The following is a 21180-nucleotide window of genomic DNA, read 5'->3' as shown; positions in this document are numbered from 1 at the left end:
TGAATTCAACCTGAAATATTCATATTCCATACCACAATATTTCAGAAAGTATAAACTACTAAACAGTGTACATTACTTATAAACTTATTACAATGTAATTGACCACTACCGAATTATGGGTTCCTTCATCACCAGCTGATATCAAACAATTATATATCTACAGATTGCAATATTTTACCCAATTTCCATCTTAATCTTAACTGCACAATGTTACAGTCAGACCACAAGAATACAACACACATTAAACCTATCTTTCTCAGACTATGCTGTTGTTCAAGCACATGGGAAGGAAGGGGGAAAAAGTATACCTATAAAAGTATACCTATAAACTTAAAATATATATCACAGCCAGCCATATGTATAAAACTGAACCCAAATCACTGCAAACTTTTACATATTGTCTACTACAGATTAACACAAACTAAGGCATAACCAAAGCATTACAGCTTGATAACCTGGCCGTTAACAAAGATTCCACTATGAACCACAATATTAATTACTACATAAATCACTACAAACTATACTAACTACTTAATACATAAGCCATATCCCTTAAAAACACATGATTTCTACATCTTGCCTGTAAGCCATGTGTGGTAGGGCAGAGAGTATACTTAGCCTCCAGGTAGATAAACAGCCAGTTTCTCCAAGTCTCCAAGAGATGGAGGTTGCATCTTCCTAGTCTGGTTGCCACCGTCAGAGTGACCATGTCCTTCAGTTAGTATAATTGAGGTCTGGGGTCTCTTTGTGAACCCAACTCCGCCTTGGACACACCTGATAGGTATGTTCAAAGAGGGGGTGTTTCAATCCTGTCCCAACAGTGAGTCAGCTGTGTGTTTTGATTTTCCCAGCCTCCCACCTGCAAGGTGTCGTACCGAAACAAAGGCATCCCAAAACTTATTGTGTTATTTAGAGCCTCAGGTAGGAAACTGTGGCTCTTAGCTAGGGTAAACAAATGCTAATTAGATTGTTTTGTGAGCTGGTTTCTGTGTTACCTCTAAGCTCTGGGAAAATTATCACATTTCATTGATATATTTTGGTTTTAGCTGTATAAGGAATTAATATTCTATATTTTGTGATTATACTATATGTTGATTTTTATATACACACTGTAACAAGTACTATATTGTGTCACAAAAGGAACCATCTCATCCTTCTTATCCCTCATCTTATTTTGCATGAGATCCTCTCTCTGGAGAGTCTCAGCTCTAGTTTTATGTTAGAAGATTAGATTAACAGGGTACCCATGCTCTCGGAATCATTCTAAAGTAAAATCCAATTGTTGTGAACATACCTCTGCATCTGAGCAATTTCTTCTGACACGATGAAATTTAAAATAATGGATATTATCTTTTCATCTTTTAACATACCCGCTTTTAAAATGGAGATAACTATTAGTATCAACAGATTTAATATATGTTTTAGTTTGTATTTTTCTTCCTTCTCAAATTAAATCTAAAAATTCAATCTCCATTTTCTGTACATTAGAAGTAAAATTAAGGTTAAAATCATTAACATTAATAAACTCCAAAAACTCATTAAAAACATTTTCATCTCCTCTCCAGATGATAATATAATCGATATAACATTTGTAGAAGTTAATTTTATCTTTAAATGGGTTGTTATAATAAATATATTCTGCCTCCCAGTTACCCATGAGCAAATTTGTGTAGCTGTGTCCGTGAAAATCATACCCATTGCTGTCCCACAAGTTTGCAAGTAAAATTGATCTAAACATTTTAAATAGTTATGTGTGTCGAAGCCGGATGATTGGCTGAGACCAAATCTTTAAGAATATCTGAAGACGCCATTTTGCATCTTTAGCATGATGCCATACAGATGGTATACGGCGCTATTTAGCGTTGTGCGAATGCCATGCTAACTGCACGCTGTTAAAGTCCTTACATAATAAATGTGCACGGTTACATATATTTTTATAAAGATATTATATATTTTGCAAGGTTTGGTCAGTGCTAGAAGGCAAGTCCAGGGGACATGCATGGGATTAGTAATTGGAATACACAAAGATATGGTGAGCATTTGCTTTGCATACATATACAGTATGCCTATGACAATTGAAGTATAAAACAGACACTGATATGCTCAGAAGGAGTGTTCAGAATGTTTATTTAGAGACAATTGTCAGATGTTTGGCTATCGTTAGCAATTGTAGGCCTTGTGTCCAATGCTAATGTGGTTAAAAAGAACTGAATTTTACTCTAAATAAACCATTGTCTTTAAGTCTGACTATCATTATATGCCTAAACAAACTAGCATTTACATTTGTGATTCCATTAAGCATCTGCTGGCCACCTGTGGAAACTCTTTGTCTGTCATTTTTTAGTTCAGACAGAAGAAATATCAAAATATGCCAGTTAAATGCATGAAGATATATATATATGTTCATGATATATACATGCATACACATAGACGATTGCATGTGTATCCACAATGCGTGCACACATATACACAGTTGCTATTGCAGATATAAACACACACACATTGATGATTGCATATACAATCATATAAGTACACGTGGATGCATGTGTATTTACTGATGTATATACATAGTTTAAAACACAGATACACATTAGCGACCACAAACATATATATATGCACACAGTCATAAAAGGTTCCTGCACTTTATGGTTCTTATAAAAAGTATTAATAATGATGTTAAATGTATGTATTTGATATTTAAGGTATGCAATATAGTAGACATGGCATGTTTGGAACTATACTGATACCCTGTCTATTTCCAAATATCCGGTTATATGGGCAAGGGAGTCGAATCATGCGTTCGGGAATTATGGATCATAGTGAATTATTGGTTATAATGTAAAACTCTGTATGCTGTGTCTGTAGTTAATTTAACCAATTAAAGAAAGACAATGTAATCTCAAAATACTTTTTGGAAGATTGGACATACCCCTAGAACTGTCCAATAAGAAGATCATCCTGGAGCAAGAACCAATGAAACAGTGTTTGTCTGTCGCTATTGTGTTGCTATATCTTGTAAGAGTATATATACATACACCTATGGGCTAGTGATCAGTCGTTACCCATTTGATGACTGCAGACATCAGGATTGATCGGCTGAGACCTGGTACCAGGGCGCATGCGTATGTATTTGGCTGTATCTTTTGTATTATGATCTTTGCACTCATTGTCTAGATCAAAGCGCGTGACCTTTATTTTTACTTGCAATAATAATATTTTGTGCTTTGGAACCACACTTATAGTTTGGATAGCGATTATTTCAGGTTTAAATAATTGTTAAGGATATAGCGATAGTTAGGATTCCATAGTTGGGGGCTCATAGTGAAGTCACGATACTAAGATATTGCACTGTATCGTTCGGTCCATGATCTCTCAACAAAGGGTGGAAAGGTGCCATATCGCTGGAAGGAACGCAATGTGTTTAAGCCTGCACCATCTAATGTTGTGAGACCGAGACCCATTATTGTGTAATTTCAAGGAGTGCTGGCTAGGAACCTGGGAACGGGAGAGAAAAGTCTGTTTCTTTCATATCTGTCTCGACGCTAAAGTTCGATTCGCACAATAGCATATACGTGTTTACGGTGTTGCTGCCACGTGTTCAAACAAATTGTTTAAGATTACATTGCTGTATTGATAGCATGATTACATTGTCATAAGTCTCTTAGTCATACTGTCATATCTGGGAAAGAGTTTTTCTTTTCTGCACAGAAAAGGTGTATGATAAACGTATATTGTGGTGAGAATAGGTATACTGTGTGTTCCCTATTTGCTAGGTTACTGAGTGTTCCCTAGGGTTAGGTACCATGTGTCGGGCCTAACATTGTACACATAGCAGGTGTATTGCAGCAAGGACAGTGATTTTGTACCTTGAAGAAAGCAAGGAGGCTTTCGAAAATCATCTCTCAGTGTGATTGCAAAATTCAGTGATCAGTTAGGTTGTTGAGCATTTTAATTGAACCACATGGTCAGGGCAGACCGTGATTGTGAACTGAGTTGTGTTGGAGGAAATCACTGAAAAGGGTAGGGTTATTGGAACTCCTAAATGCTAGCAGTGCAAAGTACTTGAAAAGGGATTTTGTTGTGGGGTACTGTGTATTCCCACGTGGATAGGATTACTTTGTTTTAGCTATCCAAAAGGCAGAATAGTTGCATAGGCATAAGTTTTGCTCCTCGTTGTGCATGCTGTCCACTATGCTTACCGGGCCGGTTGTGCACAATTGGAAGGAGTGCGTGGATGTTAGCTCTTGAATTGTTTACCGGTCCACGTTACCTAAGCTGTTTTAGAGGTCTCCCCAAATGGGCGCTAGGCAGTCCTTGGGGATGGTCGATGATGTGCTGCTTTTGGAAGTTCCGACAGGTTCGGCATGGCATATAATGTATACAAAGTACGGTGCGTACGCATCTGCGTACTGTGATATATGGATTAAGATGACGAGGAAGTATGACAAACCTTTTCCTAGATTTGGCAGTTTTGATGTTGAGGTGTTGAACAATGTTAGAGATAGCATCTGTTTGGTGAAATCTCTGAGTAAAAGAGTAAAGTATAACATTTGCTTGAAGTTGTGGCAGCATGACGGGAACACGTGGCTTAGCATCGTGTACGCGATGCAAAATAGCGCTGCGCTTATGACCCTAGGGAGCACGCACGCAATGATAAATTGCATCATGTGCGCGCCTCAAGGGAGCGTGCATGTACGACAAAGTAGCATTGCCGAAGGTTTGTGTGTTAGCGCAGGTGCAACTCTGCCACCCTATGCGGCTGAAGTTGAAGGTACAGCCACTGCCAAAAATAATAAAAATGTAACAAGTAACTTGTACCTGCTTCTGAGTAATCATAAGGAAAATGTTTATAATGCAGATGATGAACCTGTTGTTATGTCCGCTGTTTCCCATGCTATCCAGATGTTAAATTTTCCACCAACACATGAACAGGTAGTGGCCCCATCAGAGCCAGTAGCAGTGATGGCTCCACCTATGCCAGAGGTAGTGGTGACTTCACCAATGCCCGCAGCAGGGGTGGCCCCATCAGTGGTAGTACAGGAAGTATTAACACCCACTGTAACAGTAGCGGAAGTTGTTAATACTGTATGTAGCAATAATAGGCTGAACCCTCCATCAGGTAACAAGGCCAAAGGTAACGATGTGGTAGGGATCCATCCCATCCGGACAATAACAGTTCCCAATGGGAATCTGGATGCGAATGGTGTAGTGACCACAAGGGATGTAGCAATGCATTGTCCATGGACGAGAGCGGAGTTACATTCCATAATGACAGATTTCCCTGACACTAGAAAAGATATAGCTAAATGCCAGAAATTTATAAAGGATTTAGGTAATGCTCATAAGCCAACCAACAAGGATTTGCGAGTGGATTTACGGGCCTGTCTTCCACACAATACCGATGTGAAAAAGTTTAGCACGGCCTGTGTATTGGATGGAGATAGTCCCTTAACTGACGAAAGTAATCTGGACAACATAACCCGCATAATCACCCAATTGGCCGTATATTTTCCAGTAGTAGTTAACTGGGGTAAGATTTTTACAATAGCAGAAGAAGAGTGAGTCTGCAGAAGATTATTTCACTAGAGTGCTGCAGACTATTACCCAGTACACAGGGATAGAGAACATAAAAGACAGCACACACTACTGGGAAATGGTCATTACAGTACTTATGGATGGTCTAAAAGACAATCTAAAGACCAGGGTTCGGACCTCAACTCCTGGGTGGAGGGGAATTACGGTAGACACCCTCAGGGAAACCACAATTGAATATGATAAAAACATCCTCAGGAAGCGTGAAACCCAGAGTGAGAAGCTAATGGCTGTTAGCCTTCAAGCTCTTGAACAATGCACCCACAGCCACCAGACACTTATTCACCTGCGCAGCTCCAAGTTCTCAATACATATCAACCTGCGCAGTCACAAATTACACAGCCATATCATACATTTCAGCAACAAAACACATATCACACATAGCCACAACCCCCATATCCACATCCTCAACCTCTTTCTTCCCACACTCCCCAACCCACACCACAACAACCTCTCAGACCATACCAACCACGAAAGTGTTATAGCAGCAACTAGAGGGGACACCTAATTAGGGACTGCAAAGTAAGGAAACAGGGACCACTCAACCAGGGAGCTCCAAAACATCCCCAGGATGCAGGAAATTTCCAGCAATCACCTGCTCACATAGTGGCAGTAAATGCATTATTGGAGCAGGACAGTCAGCTCTAGGGGTCAGGTTACACCTGTAGTCTACAGCCAGTCAGGTTAACTAGGAGTACTAGCGAAGAACCTGTAATGACGGTTGATGTAGCTGGTACTAAACATTCTTTTCTTGTAGACACAGGGGCGACCAGATCAGTGTTAAATTTCCCATATAATTTACAGGTGACCAGCAAGACAGTACCAGCAATGGGTGTAATGGGTAAAGTGCAGCATTATCCTGTAACAGAATCTGCAGAGGTTACTATCGGGCCGCTACACACCAGGCATTCTTGCCCCTACTAACTTACTGGGAAGGGATTTGTTATGTAAAATGGTATGTGTCATTTATTGTATGCCTGATGGTATATTCCTAGATATCCCAGAGAAAGTTGCGCACGAGGTAATAGGGTTATATTGGACACTGCACAAAGGCTAATGTTTCACTCTACCATTACAGATAAAACTCCAGCTCAGGTAAAGCAGATGTTAGCGCAAATACCGGGTTCCCTTTGGACCAAAGATGGACAGGACACTGGATTAATGGCAAATGTAGCTCCTGTAATGGTAAATCTAAACAGTGGTAGGCAAGCTCCAAAAATTCCCCAGTACCCGTTAAAGCGAGAAGTGGAGCTAGGGGTATATCCTGTAATTGAGAGATTTTTTCCAACAGGGAATTTTAGTCCATACAGCAAGTGTAGCCAATAGTCCCATCTTTCCTGTGAAGAGTGGTGGTAGGGGTTATAGGCTAGTACAGGACCTTAGAGGGGTTAATAAGGTGGTAGAGATCCAATTCCCTGTAGTGCCAAATCTCGCAGTCATTCTCATGCAGATCCTACCAAATGTAACTCATTTTACTATCATTGACTTCTGTTCTGCCTTCTTCTCTGTCCCTCTACATCCTGACTGTCAGCATTTATTCACCTTCATATACAGGGGGGTACAATACACATGCACTTGATTGCCCCAGGGCTTCATAGACAGCCCCAGTATCTTATCCAAGGCCTTACACAACTGTTTACAATCTTTTCAACCTGCCAATGGATCTGTTCTAATACAATATGTAGACTAATTGTTGTTATGCTCTGATTCGTTTGTCATGTTTAAATGATACTAAACTTTTGTTGCTTCATCTCTCGCAAACAGGGCACAAGGTTGCAAAGGACAAATTACAGCCATGTCAGACTAAGGTTAAATACTTGGGACACTGCCTAAGCCAGGGGCTACAACATCTCACTACCGACCGTATCTAGGCCATACAAACCATGATACTGATGTAAAACAGCAAATCTGTACCTTCTTGGGAATGTGTGGATACTGCAGAATGTGGATCCCAGGTTTTTTTTCTATTTTGGCATTACCATTACAGGAATTGGTGTCATCCTCAAAACCAGATCATGTCATACACACTGAGGAAACAGAGCAGGCTTTCCTTAACCTTAAGGACAGTCTGACAAGAGCACCTGCATTGGGAATGCCTGATTATGAAAAACCCTTTGAGTTATATTGTATGGAAGCTGATGGTTGTGCAGCAGGTGTCCTCACTCAAAAACACGGTGATGCCAGTAGACCAGTAGCATACTACAGTGCCCAATTGGACACTGTGGCAAGATCACTCCCAACATGCTTAAGAAGTGTTGCTGCAACTGCTCTTTTGGTAAACAAGAGCGAAGACGTAGTGTTAGGCCATGATACAACTGTCTATACACCCCATGCAGTACCTGCTTTGTTGAATTCAGCCCAAACCAGACATGTTTTCTCAGCTAGGTTCACAAAACGTGAACTAGCCTTGATAGCACCCACAAACATCACCATCAAGCAGTGTAATATGTTAAATACAGCAACATACTTATCATATGTGTCTCAAAATACACAAAGGGTGGAAGGTGAGCCTCTAGTAGAAGGTCAGTTTTGCAGGAATACTGATACCCATGATTGTATGGATTATTTGAATCAAACCTTTACAGCTAGGCCTGACATTCGTGATGCACCCTTAGAAATTGCAGATTTGACGTTTTACACGGATGGGAGTTGTCATAGACAAACTGACACAGGTTATGCTGTTGTAAATGACGAGAACATTATAGAAGCTGAACCCCTTGGTCCTCCTCACTCGGCCCAGGTGGCGGAGTTAGTGGCACTAAGAAGAGCGTGTAAATTGGCGGCAGGCAAATTTGCTAACATTTACACTGACTGTAGGTACGCCTTTGGGGTAGTACATGATTTTGGAGCTCTATGGCATCTTAGAAATTTTATGACAGCAGCAGGCACACCAGTCGCACATTCAAAACATATAAAAGGACTATTGACAGCGATCCAAAAACCAAAGGCAGTAGCCGTCATTAAGTGTAAAGTCCACACGTGTGAGGAAGACCCAGTGTCACTGGGCAAGAACAGGGCAGACAAAGCTGCCAAATGGGCAGCAGGTTTAAGAGTGAATATGCCAGTTGAACAGATGATGGTTTTTCAAACTATTGATATGTAGAAATTAATTGAGATGCAAAATTTGTGTTCCATTCAGGAAAAGGCGGTCTGGAGATCCAAGGTATGTGGGCAAGAGTCTTCTGGACTCTGGAGAGATGGACAAGGTAAGCCGGTGGCTCTCAAGGCATAATACCAAAGCTTGGCTGAGGCAGCACATGGTCTGACTCATCTGGGTCAACAAGGTATGTGCAAGTTGGTGAGAGCGTATTGGTGTGCACTGGGTTTTTCTTCTTAAGTCGAGAAGAGGGCAATGTCTTGCCTGACCTGCTTGAGGAAAAATGTTGGAGAAACAATACCAACCAAGCCTTCTCACATCCCTCTGACAGACGGACCTTTTCAGGTAATACAAATTGATTTAATCCAATTACCACCCTGCAGGAATCTCAAGTATGTATTAGTTTGTACAGATGTGTTTTCTAATTGGGTAGAGGCATATCCAGCTGCCATTAATACTGCTGTGTTTACTGCTAAAAAGATTGTTCAGGAATTTGTATGCAGATACGGTATCCTTAGAATCATTGAAAGTGATAGGGGTACTCATTTCACAGGTGATGTCTTCCAGAACATATGTAAGTTAACGGGTATCAATAGTAGGCTTCACACCCCCTATCGATCGCAATCCAGTGCCATGGTGGAGAGGGTAAATGGCACTATTAAGAACAAACTGAGTAAGATCATGGTGGAGACGGGATTAGCATGGCCAGAAGTCTTACCGCTCATCCTCTATAGTGTCAGGACCACTCCTAGCCTCCTCTTAATCTGTCCCCTTTTAAGATATTGTTTGGAAGGCAACCTCATTTGATTGTAAGTCCACAGGATGATTTAAAGAGTAAGAATGAGGTCACTGTGCAGTACCTTATAAAATGAGTAAGCAGTTGAAGCAGCAGCAGGAGAAATTGAAGTTATTGTCACCTGATATGCCAGAAACAAACTGTCATGATGTTGAATGTGGAGAATTTGTTATGATCAGAAATTTCTTACGTTCAGGTTGTTTGACTGATTGGTGCGAAGGTCCGTATCAAGTGTTGCTGACGAGTACGACATCCTTGAAAGTGGCAGAGAGAGATACATGGGCCAATTCCACTCACTGCACAAAGGTCAACCAACCAGTGGAGATACGAGGCGGAGTCGAGGCAGATAACGTAGACCTGTCAATCATGAGCTTGTTCCAGGCATGTTAAATACTGCAGTGAGATAACCTGAGCTAGGGAAATTTGCAGCCCACTATTCCAACAATGGAGGGGCGGGCTGGGTTTGTGTTCTTATTTTCTTCCAGAGTTCTCATGATTCTTGTTTGGTTCGGGATGTCCTGTTTCTGTAACAGTGGGCAGATGATGGAGGGAGAGGTCGATGGTGATATCGATAGAGTGGAGTTGGGAAAAGGAGTACTAAACCAATCGGGGGAGTATCTGACCAAACTCAGTACAGTAATTGTTAAGAGATCTGTTAACCAGGAAACTCGGAGACAGTGTGAAGAGTTATTGGGCCTGATTCAGACCCACTCGCGAGCGGCTGTCCGCTCGCAAGTTGGTCGATGTTATGGACTGAGCATGCGCACGATGGAGGGAGCTCTGTCGTGCGCATGCGCCAGACGCGACGAGCGAAGGAAAGTCCTTCGCTCGTTGTGTCCGATCAAAGGGGGTGTGCTGTCAATGTTGATTGACAGCACGCCCCCTTTGGTGGGCGTGCCGGGGGCGTGCCTCCCTGATGGGGGCGTTCCCACGGGAACGCCTCCCGTCAGAAGCCGGCCCACTGACATCACTAGTGATGTCAGTGGGAGTGATTTTGGCTCTGACAGAGCCAAAATCACTCCGGAGCTTGCGGTTGAAAACCTCAACCGCAGGCTCCGGCTCGCAATTTCGATGGTCGCGATGGTCTCGACCATCGCGGCCATCACAATGCACGCTCGTATAGCCTGTGGGTGGTGACATGTAGTGATACCAAAGAAATGAAAAGAAAAACTGTACATGTAAACAATAAAAGGCAATTACAATATGCACATGGGAATGCAAGGCAAACATATACATACATGGAATATGCAAACAGCATGAAGTAATACAGTATGCAAGGTAAAGGCTGCAGTGTGACATAGTACAGCTAACATACATAACTGGCTAAGCAGATCTATGATGGCACAGTTGAAGCTTAGAAACTCACCATTGGATGCTATACCAGGGTTGAGCACATGTGAAGTGATGTCTGCCTGGGACCATGTGAGAATAAGAAATGGCTGCTTACAGCTCCTTTACTAGACTGCTAGGACATGTTAAGAGGGACAAAATGGATCAGATTTAAGATGCTACTTTCCAGACCACTAGGTGGGGCTGCTAATATGAATTACTGTAACATAAACCCTATGCTGAAGGCATGACACTCCCCATCTGGTATCACTGACACCACAAATTTAAACTCTAAGTAGGTAACAGTAAGAACAGTTCATACACTGGTCTGAGAAACAACTTAGTCTCTCCTTGCTTACAGATCTTGATCTCGACCTTACAAACTTTTCCATCCTTGCTTGGGAACGTCTTGGTGACAAGACTTAAAGGCCACTAATTATGTTGTGACTGGCAATATCTGACAAGCACAATGTCACCAGGTTTTAGGTTGGGTTTGGCAACTTGCCACTTGGTCCTTGGCTGCAGGGTAGAGATATATTGTCTTTTCCACCTGTCCCAAAAGGTGTTTGCTAGACCTTGAACTTGTCTCCATTGTAGTTTGAATAAGTCTTTGTTGGTGAACTCTCCGGAAGGAGCGTAGATAGTCGCGTTCTTCTGAGTAAGAAGAGTAGCAGGAGTAAGCAGAAGTAGATCGTCTGGGTCATTAGAAACTGAAGTCAGAGGTCTGGCATTGATGATAGCTGAGACTTCAGCCATAAAAGTTGTTAAACTCTTGTGAGTAAGTCTTGCAGTACCTACTTGTAGGAATATGGAATCAAGGATTCTGTGTATGATGCCAATCATCCTTTCCCATATACCTCCCATATGAGAAGAATGAGATGGGATGAAAGTCCATTTACAACTTTGCTCTCTGAGGTATCTCTCTAGACCTTTAGTGTTGATGTTCGAGCAAATTTGTAGTTCTTTGGCTGCGTTAATATTTTGACAGTCGAGCTGGTGGAGAATCAGTTTATAAATCTAAATCCCTTTAGTCACTGGTATGATCTTGAGAAGGAAAGGCTTCCATCACTCTTTAGCTGCTAGAAGCTATTTTGTGAAGCCTGAGAGTAGAGTGGGCAAGCATTTCCTGAGCTCTTTTGTGGAGGCTGATTGCTGTCTCATCCGTTGGCATAGATTTTAAACAGTCATCTACATAGAAATCTTTTTCTACAAGTTGTCCAACATCAGAACCATTCTCTAGCTCGCCCTCTTGACCTGAATGTCTGAGTCCGTAGATGGCATCTGCAGGGGAAGGACTGTTACCAACAATGTGTACCCTCATGCGGTACTCTGCAATATCTTTAGAGGGGTCGTTGTCTCTGAACCAACGGAATCTTAGGAAATTCCTGTCACTTTCCCTCATGAGGAAACAATGAAATATTTGTTGAATGTCAGCTGTGAAGGCAATAGTGTCCTTCCAGAAACATATGAGTACTCCAAGGAGTTTGTTGTTAAGATCTGGTCCTGTCAGGAGAACATCATTTAAGGAGATGCCTTCAAACTTGGCACTGGAATCAAACACGACTCTGACCTGACCTGGTTTCTTTGGGTGGTATACTCCAAGCATTGGTAAGTACAAGCATTCGTCTGTGTCTTTAAGAATGGGAGCTATCTCAGCATGACCGTTCTCAAATATTTTTGCCATGAAAGAGAAGAAGTGATCTTTCATTTCTGGTTTCTTGTGGAAGTTGCATTTTAGTGAAGAGAAGCATTTAAGTACTTGTTCTCTGTTGTTAGGTAGGTACCATCTGTGTGTTTTAAAGGGTAGAGGTGCAACCCAGCTGTTGGCATCATCTTTGACTAGTCCCTTTTTCATTATTTCCAGGAATAGATTGTCCACTATGGAGATTGCAACTTGATCATATCTTTTTGTTCTTTGGAAGACTGTGCACCTCAAATGTTCTTGGTAGCTGTCACAGATGTGGTTGTCACTAGGAGAGTCTATGACAGTGCAGTGTGGTAGTTCCTTTATGAGGAAGTGATTGTGACATGGTTGAAATAGAGAAGGGCACCCATTTTCTAAAGTACAGGTAAGCATGCTGTTGATGGTAGCTGGTTTATGCACATTTCCAAGACATACTTCTCCTATTATGACCCATCCTAGGTCTAATCTTTGAGCTTAAGGAGCATTGTGTGGACTGTTAATCTTACTTCTGGCTTTGTGGACTCGTAAGATATCTCTCCCAATGAGTAGAATTATCTGGGCTAGTGGATCCAGTTCTGTTATCAGATGTGCTATACGTTTCAAATGTGCATGATGGATATTTGCGTCTGGTGTAAGGATTTCAAACCTATTATCAGGGATCCCATTGCATTCAGTGATAGTGGGTAAGGGAAGGCATGTCTCTCCATCTATGGACTCAACTTGATAGCCGATTGCTCTCCTCCCAATTGTCTACAAACTCCCTGCACAAGTCCTTAAGGAGTATGGAGTGCTGGGTCCTTTGATATTAAAGGTCTCAAAGAAGGTTGATCTGGCTAGAGACTTGTTATTTTGGTCTAGAATTGCATAAAGTTTGACAGCTGTTTCTGGCAGACCGTTGGGGTAGACTCTGACTAAACAGATTTTGAAGCAAGATCTGCCACTAGTAGTGTCTTTTCAGACTTCAGTACATTGTGAAGTTATCTCTGGTATGACTGCAGTAGTGTCTCTTTGCTCCACACTGAGCTCCCCGCCATGCTCTGTGTCACCATAATTGTGTTGTAAAGTCAATGGGAAAGGTCCAGGGTGTAGAGTTGTATTGTGATCTGTGCTCTGACATTCTATGCAGTTAGCCCTAAACTTATAATCCTTGGCAAGGTGGGTTGTAGAAGAGCAGCACTTGTAGCAGATGCCGTTTTCTCTTTGGAATGCTTTGCGGTTCTCCTGGGACTTTTCTCTGAAGGCTCTGCATTTCAGGAGAGGATGCGGTTTGTTATGCAGGGGACACTGCTTGGCAGGATCTTTATTCTCTTGATGAGTAGAATGTGTAGAAGTGGGAAGAATCTGTATATACACATTAGTCTTGTGAACTGTGACTGACATTTTGCAGGGGTTAGGTAGAATAGGGGTTGAGCTAGTCAATGTAAAGGCAAAACTAGGATCATTCCTGGTCTTAACTTGTTGGTGCACAAAGTCCACAAAAACAGAGAATGGAGGAAATGGCACGTTGTGCCGCTGCTTATATTTGGAACCATGGATGAGCCATTGCTCCTGCAGATTGTAAGGTAGCTTTTGCACTATAGGGTTAATGCCTCTGGCTGTGTCGAGGAAGGCAAGTCCTGGTAAGTCTCCCTCACGATTGGCTACTTGAAGCTCCATTAATAGGTCCCTTAACGATGCATCGAGGTCACAAAATCAATGCCCTTGACAATAGGTCTACCTTGTGGATTCCTCAGATCCTTATGCACTTTAGGAAGATGATAAAAATTGGGAATCACAGGATTAGATTGCATGATGTATTGATACTCATCCTTATTCAAATCCCCTTATGAAAACCCTTTACTAATGTCTCCCTCATAATCTTCTGTAGGGTCACCAGGGAGAAGTTTATAACGATTCCCCCTCCTTTGTCTGCTCTCTTAATAGTAATGGTCTCATTTTTCTGGAGATTTTTAAAGCTTGTTTTTCCTGCTATGTTAAATTATTCTTTGTAGAGCCTATATTATAATCTAATAAATCCCTCTTAACCATTTCGTAGAACATAGAGATGTTACTACTCGTAGATTTCAAAGAATACAATTAAGAAGAGGGTTTTAAACCTGACTTAGATGCTTCATAATTCGAAATTACTTCTGTCTCTTTACGTAAAAAAATGCCTCTTTAATGTGAGTCTTCTAGTGAATTTATTTAAATCTAGAAAAATTTGAAATTTGTTACTTCTCTGATTCAGTGCAAATTTGAGACCTCCGTAAGGAGAGAAGTTTCTGATGTGGAAAGTGAATGACCCGTTATGTTAAACATTCCCTGTGACTTGAGGTCTAATGATGTTTGTAATGGTTTCTCCTTTTTGGGTCTCTTCCTGCACCCTGCTCTCCTTCTTCTATGTGTCTTCTTATCAATGGGAAGGCGAGCCTCGACTGATCCCGGAGCATAATTCTTTTTTGCATCCTTTGCTCTTACGGTGTCAGGGCAGGGGATAAAAAATCATTGTCACTATTTGAATCAAGTCTTGTTGAGGCTGTAAACCTATTGTCATGACCAGGGCTGTGAGGGGTCGGGGTCAGCGCCACTTACCTGTCTGGATGCTCTGGCAGGGTCCCTCTGGTGGGGAGCGGGCATATTGAGGTCTGTGCTGCATGCTACAGGGGTCTGGAGGCATAGTGTCCTGGTTGCTAGTGTGAGCATAGCACACTCTGGCAGCGCTGCAGTGTGACATGGACACCGCCATCTTGGATTTGGTCAGGTGACTCTTCTCGACCAATCCAGGCAGAGCATTCCGGGAGACCTAGCAACCAAACCTGCAATTTCTGCAGGTATTTAAGGGCTGATCTGCAGTCCTTTCATTGCCAGTGCAATGTTATTTCCAGCGTAGCTGGGTGCTAGTTCTCTGAGCTACTTGCTATAATCTTGTCTCTGCTGTGCTTCACATATCTATTGTTCCAGGTTCCAGCCTCCTAGACACCCTGTGGACCAGCAGTGCTACTCCCTGCTACCACCCCTAGAGGGAACCTTGCTTGTAGAATTCTTACAGACAGTGATCCTGCCTGACTACCCAGTTATCTGTTGTGTGTATCCATGGTCCATTCAGAGTATACACCTCTGCCAGTATTACTTCTTTGCTAGTGGGTCATTCATGAGCAACACCCCTCTCAGACCAGCGTCCTTTCAATACCAGATGTCTGCCCTCATAACCTCTCCTGTATCCACCCTGGGTTTATTCCTGCAAGTACCCAATCCTCTTGTGACAGTGTGCACTGGCTGCATGGATTCGGCCGGTGGTCAGGATCCCAGGACAGACCTTCTCCAAGGCATTGCCAAATACCTGGAGGGATTGGATCGCCCCAGTTTCTACAGGAGATGTCTCTCCGCCAGGATAACCTTCAGGCTTCTCTAGGTACTGTGAACTTGCCGAATGCCTCAAATCTGCAGGTCACACCAGTCATCTCTGCTACAGCCACTCCATCACATCTGCTGACACCCAATAAATTTGATGAGAACCCTAAGTCATGCTGGGGTATCCTCAACCAGTGTGATGTGCATTTCACACTCCAGCCAGCAAATTTCCCTTCCCCCAATTCTATAGTGGCTTATATCATGTCCCTTCTTTCTGGATCCGCCCTGGATTGGGTATTTCCACTGTGGAAAAGATCCGACCCATTACTGGACAATTATCTTGAATTCCTGGCCTCTTTTAGGAGATCTTTCGATGAGCCAGGAAGAACAACTTCAGCTGCCGCTGAGATTCTGCAACTACGCCAAGGCAACCATCCTGTGAGTCAGTATGTAGTCCAGTTCCAGATGCTGGTTTCAGAGCTGAAGTGGAATGAGAATGCCTTGATCACAGCATTCTGGAGTGGTCTCTCAGGCCGAGTAAAAGATGATCTCGCCACAAGGGATCTTCTTACTTTGCTAAATGGGGTCATTCACTCTGTAATAAGGCAATAGATAGATATAATCGGCGCTCGCTCCTTCTTGGGGGAATATAAATAAGCAAGGTGCTGCAGACCCAATATTAGACTACCCAAGTCTAAAACAACCAATAGTACCTACAGATGAGCCATGTGTGTAAACACACATGTATCATGACGGGACTGCGCTCCGTAAATGGTGTGAAATATTGTGTGAAATAATTGAGTCTTAACCTAGAAGCTAAAAGCTATCATAACAGGCTAGATGACTGAACCTATACATATCATCGGTGAGGTCACATACATGTACCCTTTCTGAGTACAATAGGATACATGTATCCTCCTCCCTCATGGTCTATAGTACAGCGTGGTATTATTTTCAATGGTACAGTTTTATCCAATTGCACAGTATTAACCATAATACTTATGTATCCCATTAATATATACAACCTCCTATGACGCATAAACATTTATTTAATTTTTTCAATTGATTAACAATACCCCTCTATGTGTGTAGCTATGTAACCAATCACTACACAATCAGGACCACCATGAATTGATATATGGGTTTTCCTCCTCTCCCTGCATTGTGTACATCAGGATATACATACTTTCCCCCCCCTCCTTCCCCTCTGTTGGTTTTTCATCCAACGGTCGTGCTCAGTAACTATGGCAACATTTTGTTTATACAATGACGTGGGCATGTATCGCAGACTGAGCCCGCCCATAACACTTCAAATTCCACCTCCAAGATGGCGCTGACCATCACTCCCTAAGGAAGGCTGTTAGCCGACACGTGTAGGAGCACCGGAGTACTACTGCATCAACTCTACCAAGCACCACCATCTATTGTGACCCAGGTCAGTTCCCCCCCCCTCTCTACCTGCCTCAGTCTCCTCACATACGGCGGGTCGAGCGCACAGTAGTCCGGAGCCACGTGATTCCCCTACAGCCCGCGAGCTCTCGCAAGATCGCGGAGCTGCACGTGACCTGGTATACGGACTCTGTGGGGACCAAGCCTGTGACTGCACGAGCGGCAGTTACCGGAATACGGCCCTACCATCGGTGGTACTAGAAGGGCAGCGGGAGACACTTAGGCAGGATGCAACGGGACCACGATTGTATATGCACACAAGGTGAGGCCTCACTAGGATTCTGACCACTAACAGACTACATGGTGGTCTGTTTGACTTAGACAGTGATCACCAACTGACTATTTCCATTTGACTATTATTTTTTTCTGATAGGTACAGTGGGGTGTGGGACGCCCTCCCTCTGTACCACTATTTTGCCATAACTGAGCTTAACATATAGAACTGATCAATCCAATTGGTGTTAATCCCTCCTCCCCCTCCTCTCATTTTTACTTATTTTTAGACATTATCCCCTTATTGAGTCATCTCACCCAGATCCATCACACCTGGGATCAAGAGATTTTGAATAAATTTAAATAAATACAATAAGTCTATTAGAGATTTAAAGACTCAGTTATTTCACACAATATTTCACACCATTCACGGAGCGCAGTCCCGTCATGATACATGTGTGTTTACACACATGGCTCATCTGTAGGTACTATCACTCTGTAATAAGGTCAACCTCAGATACTGAGAATGCCAAGTCGAGAAGTCCAGAGGAGATCATTACTATTTCTGCCCATCACTCTTCCTAATGCTTCCGTACCTGGATTGCCCATTGAAGAGCCCATGCAAATCAATAGAGCCTGTCTATCCACCGAAGAGCGACAAAGACATCGCCATGACAATATATGCCTATATTGCAGAGGGACTGGTCATCTGGTGGCATCCTGCACTCTTTGTCTGGGAAACTCCTGCTCCTAACTGGCATCCGGGGACACCAGGTTAGGAGTTATGTTTCTGTCTCCATCTAAAAAAGAATCAACTTTGCCTCTCTCTGAAATTTGAATAACATTCTAAACCAATACTTTCTCTCCTTGATTCAAGGGCAGCGGAGAGCTTTATGACCTCTGAACTTGTCCAAGAGTTCTAAATTCCTGTCACAGCACTTGATCACCACATCACCCTATCTGCAGTAGATGGCAGTCATAGCCTTAATGGAACTGTAACCTCATTAACTCAGCCAGTACGAGTCCAGGTGGGGGCTCTCCATACTGAGTTTATCAAATTTTTAGTCATCCCCAATGCCTCTCATGGGATTATACTAGGCTATCCTTGCTTGAATAAACACAGTCCCAAAATCGAATGGAACTCTATGCAGATTCTATCCTGGGGGGAGGTGTGTCATGAGTCTTGCCTGAATTGTATCAAACCTGTAAAAAAGATACAGATAGCTGAGTATTCAAAGTTTCAGTGTCAGTATAATTCTTTCTGTGATGTGTTTTGGAAAGCCGAGGCGGACCCCTTACCACCACACCAAGACTGGGATTGCCCCATCGAGTTGTTACTGGGCAAGATCCCACTACATGGCCACACCTACCCATTATCCCTGCCAGACACCAAGGCCAAGTCCACATACATTCAGGAGAATCTGCAAAAAGGCTTCAACAGACCTTCCACCTCTCCAGCTGGTGCAGGCTTCTTCTTTATGTCCAAGAAGGATGGAGGCCCTCCGTCCTTGTACTGACTATCGCAGACTGAACGGTATTACAGTGAAGAATCGTTAGCCTTTGCTTTTCATCACTGAGTTATTTGATAGGGTCAAGTGATCTACAGTTTCCTCAAAATTGGATTTAAGAGGAGCATACAACCTCATCTGTATATGACCTGGTGATGAATGGAAGACCGCTTTTAACACTCGGGACGGACACTTTGAATATTTAGTAATTCCTTTTGGCTTATGCAATGCTCCAACGGTCTTCCAAGGGTTCATCAATGAGATTTTCAGGGACTTGCTCTATTCTTCAGTTGTGGTGTACCTTGACGACATCTTAGTTTTTTCTCCCTCTCTGGAGGCACATCGGATGCATGTGAAGGAAGTCTTATCTCGTCTTAGGAAGAACCATTTGTTTTGCATGATTGAAAAATGTGTTTTTGAGGTCCCTTCCATTTCTTTTTTGGGATACATTATATCCGAATCTGGGTTGGAAATGGATCCTAAGAAGGTGCAAGCCATTCTTGATTGGTTTCATCCCGCTTCCCTAAAAGCTGTCCAGAGATTCCTAGGGTTTGCAAACTATTACAGATGTTAAAGGGTTCTCTACCTTAGTGGCACCTATATCTGCTCTGGACTCGGAAAGGAGCGGTTCCCTCTCAATGGCCCCCAGAGGCTGAGTCAGCTTTCCAGTTGCTTAAACAAGCATTTATCTCCGCTCCCATCCTGAGACAACCCGACATTGAAAACCCTTTCCCTTTGGAGGTGGATGCTTCTTCCGAGACAATCGGAGCTGTACTGTCTCAGAACTTCGAGAATAATCGAATCCATCCTTGTGGATATTTCTCAAAAAAATTCCTACCAGCAGAGAGGAATTACCCCATAGGAGAACAAGAACTGCTGGCAGTCAAACTTTCCATTGAGGAGTGGAGATATTTGCTTGAAGGTACCAAGCATCTCATCACAGTTTTTACAGACCATCAAAACTTACTTTTTCTAAAAAACATCCACTGTGTCAGTCCCCGTTTGGCTCGCTGGGCAATTTTTTTCTCTCATTTTAATTTCTCTTTAAATTTTCCGCCCAAGTTCACAAAATCTGAAAGCTGATGCCCTATCACAATCTCTCTCGTCCAAAAACCTTACAGAAAACTCTGCAGTGTTTCCAGTCCTGGAACCCAGAGTATTCGCTACCATCAATGTCCAACCTCCTCCAGGGAAAGTCTTCATGGCTCCCGAACTCAGAAAACAGCTGTTGACATGTGCCCATAAGTCTTGCTTTTCTGGTCACACGGGGGTTCACTTAACCTTAGAATTCCTCCAATGGTCCTATTGGTGGAACACCATGAAAACCAAAATTTCTGAATTAATTTCCTCTTGTACTCAATGCACACAGCACAAGACCTCCTGGCAAGCTCCTGCAGGAAAGCTTCAGCCTTTGCCCATATCGACTCATCACTGGACTCATTTATCCATGGATTTTGTAATCGACCTACCTGTCTCTAATGGATACACAACCATCTGGGTAGTGATCAACCGCTTTTCATATACCACTCAAGAAGCTGCCTTCCACTCCTGAACTGGCTCAACTTTTTATTTCTCACATATTTCGTCTGCATGGGCTACCGACTAATATTGTTTCTGACCAAGGGGTCCAGGTTGTGGCCAGATTCTGGAGGGCATTGTGTTCAGCTCTACAGGTTAAGCTAAAATTCTCCACGACCTATCACCCCCAAACCAACGGGTGCACGGAGAGGGTAAATCAAGATCTAGAGACATTACTAAGAATGTATATGTCCTCTTCCCAGGATAATTGGGCAGATTCTTTAACCTGGGTGGAATTCGCACATAACAATTCTTGTCATTCCTCTATTGGACAAACCCCATTTCTCATGGTCTATAGCCATCACCCCAGGGTTCCTGGATTCCAGAGTCTTCCAGTCTTCGATGTTCTGGCAGTCAATTTCTTGGTACAACAATTCTTTCGAGCCTGGTCTCAAATCCACTCCTCTCAAAAGAAGACATTCAATCGTTACAAGTGAGGGGCTGACATGAAAAGAAGGTTCATTCCCAGCATGAATGTAAGGGATCAAGTTTGGCTTTCCACTCGTAACCTATGACTTCGGGTACCCTCAATGAAGCTTGCCCCCCGCTTCATTGGTCCTTTTGCCATTACGGAGATAATCAATCCTGTGGCCTACAAATTGAA

The sequence above is a fragment of the Taudactylus pleione genome, unplaced genomic scaffold (assembly GCF_031769625.1).
Source record: "Taudactylus pleione unplaced genomic scaffold, aTauple2 ptg000457l, whole genome shotgun sequence".
Classification (NCBI taxonomy): Eukaryota; Metazoa; Chordata; class Amphibia; order Anura; family Myobatrachidae; genus Taudactylus; species Taudactylus pleione.
Note: the sequence above shows the minus strand (reverse complement) of the source record.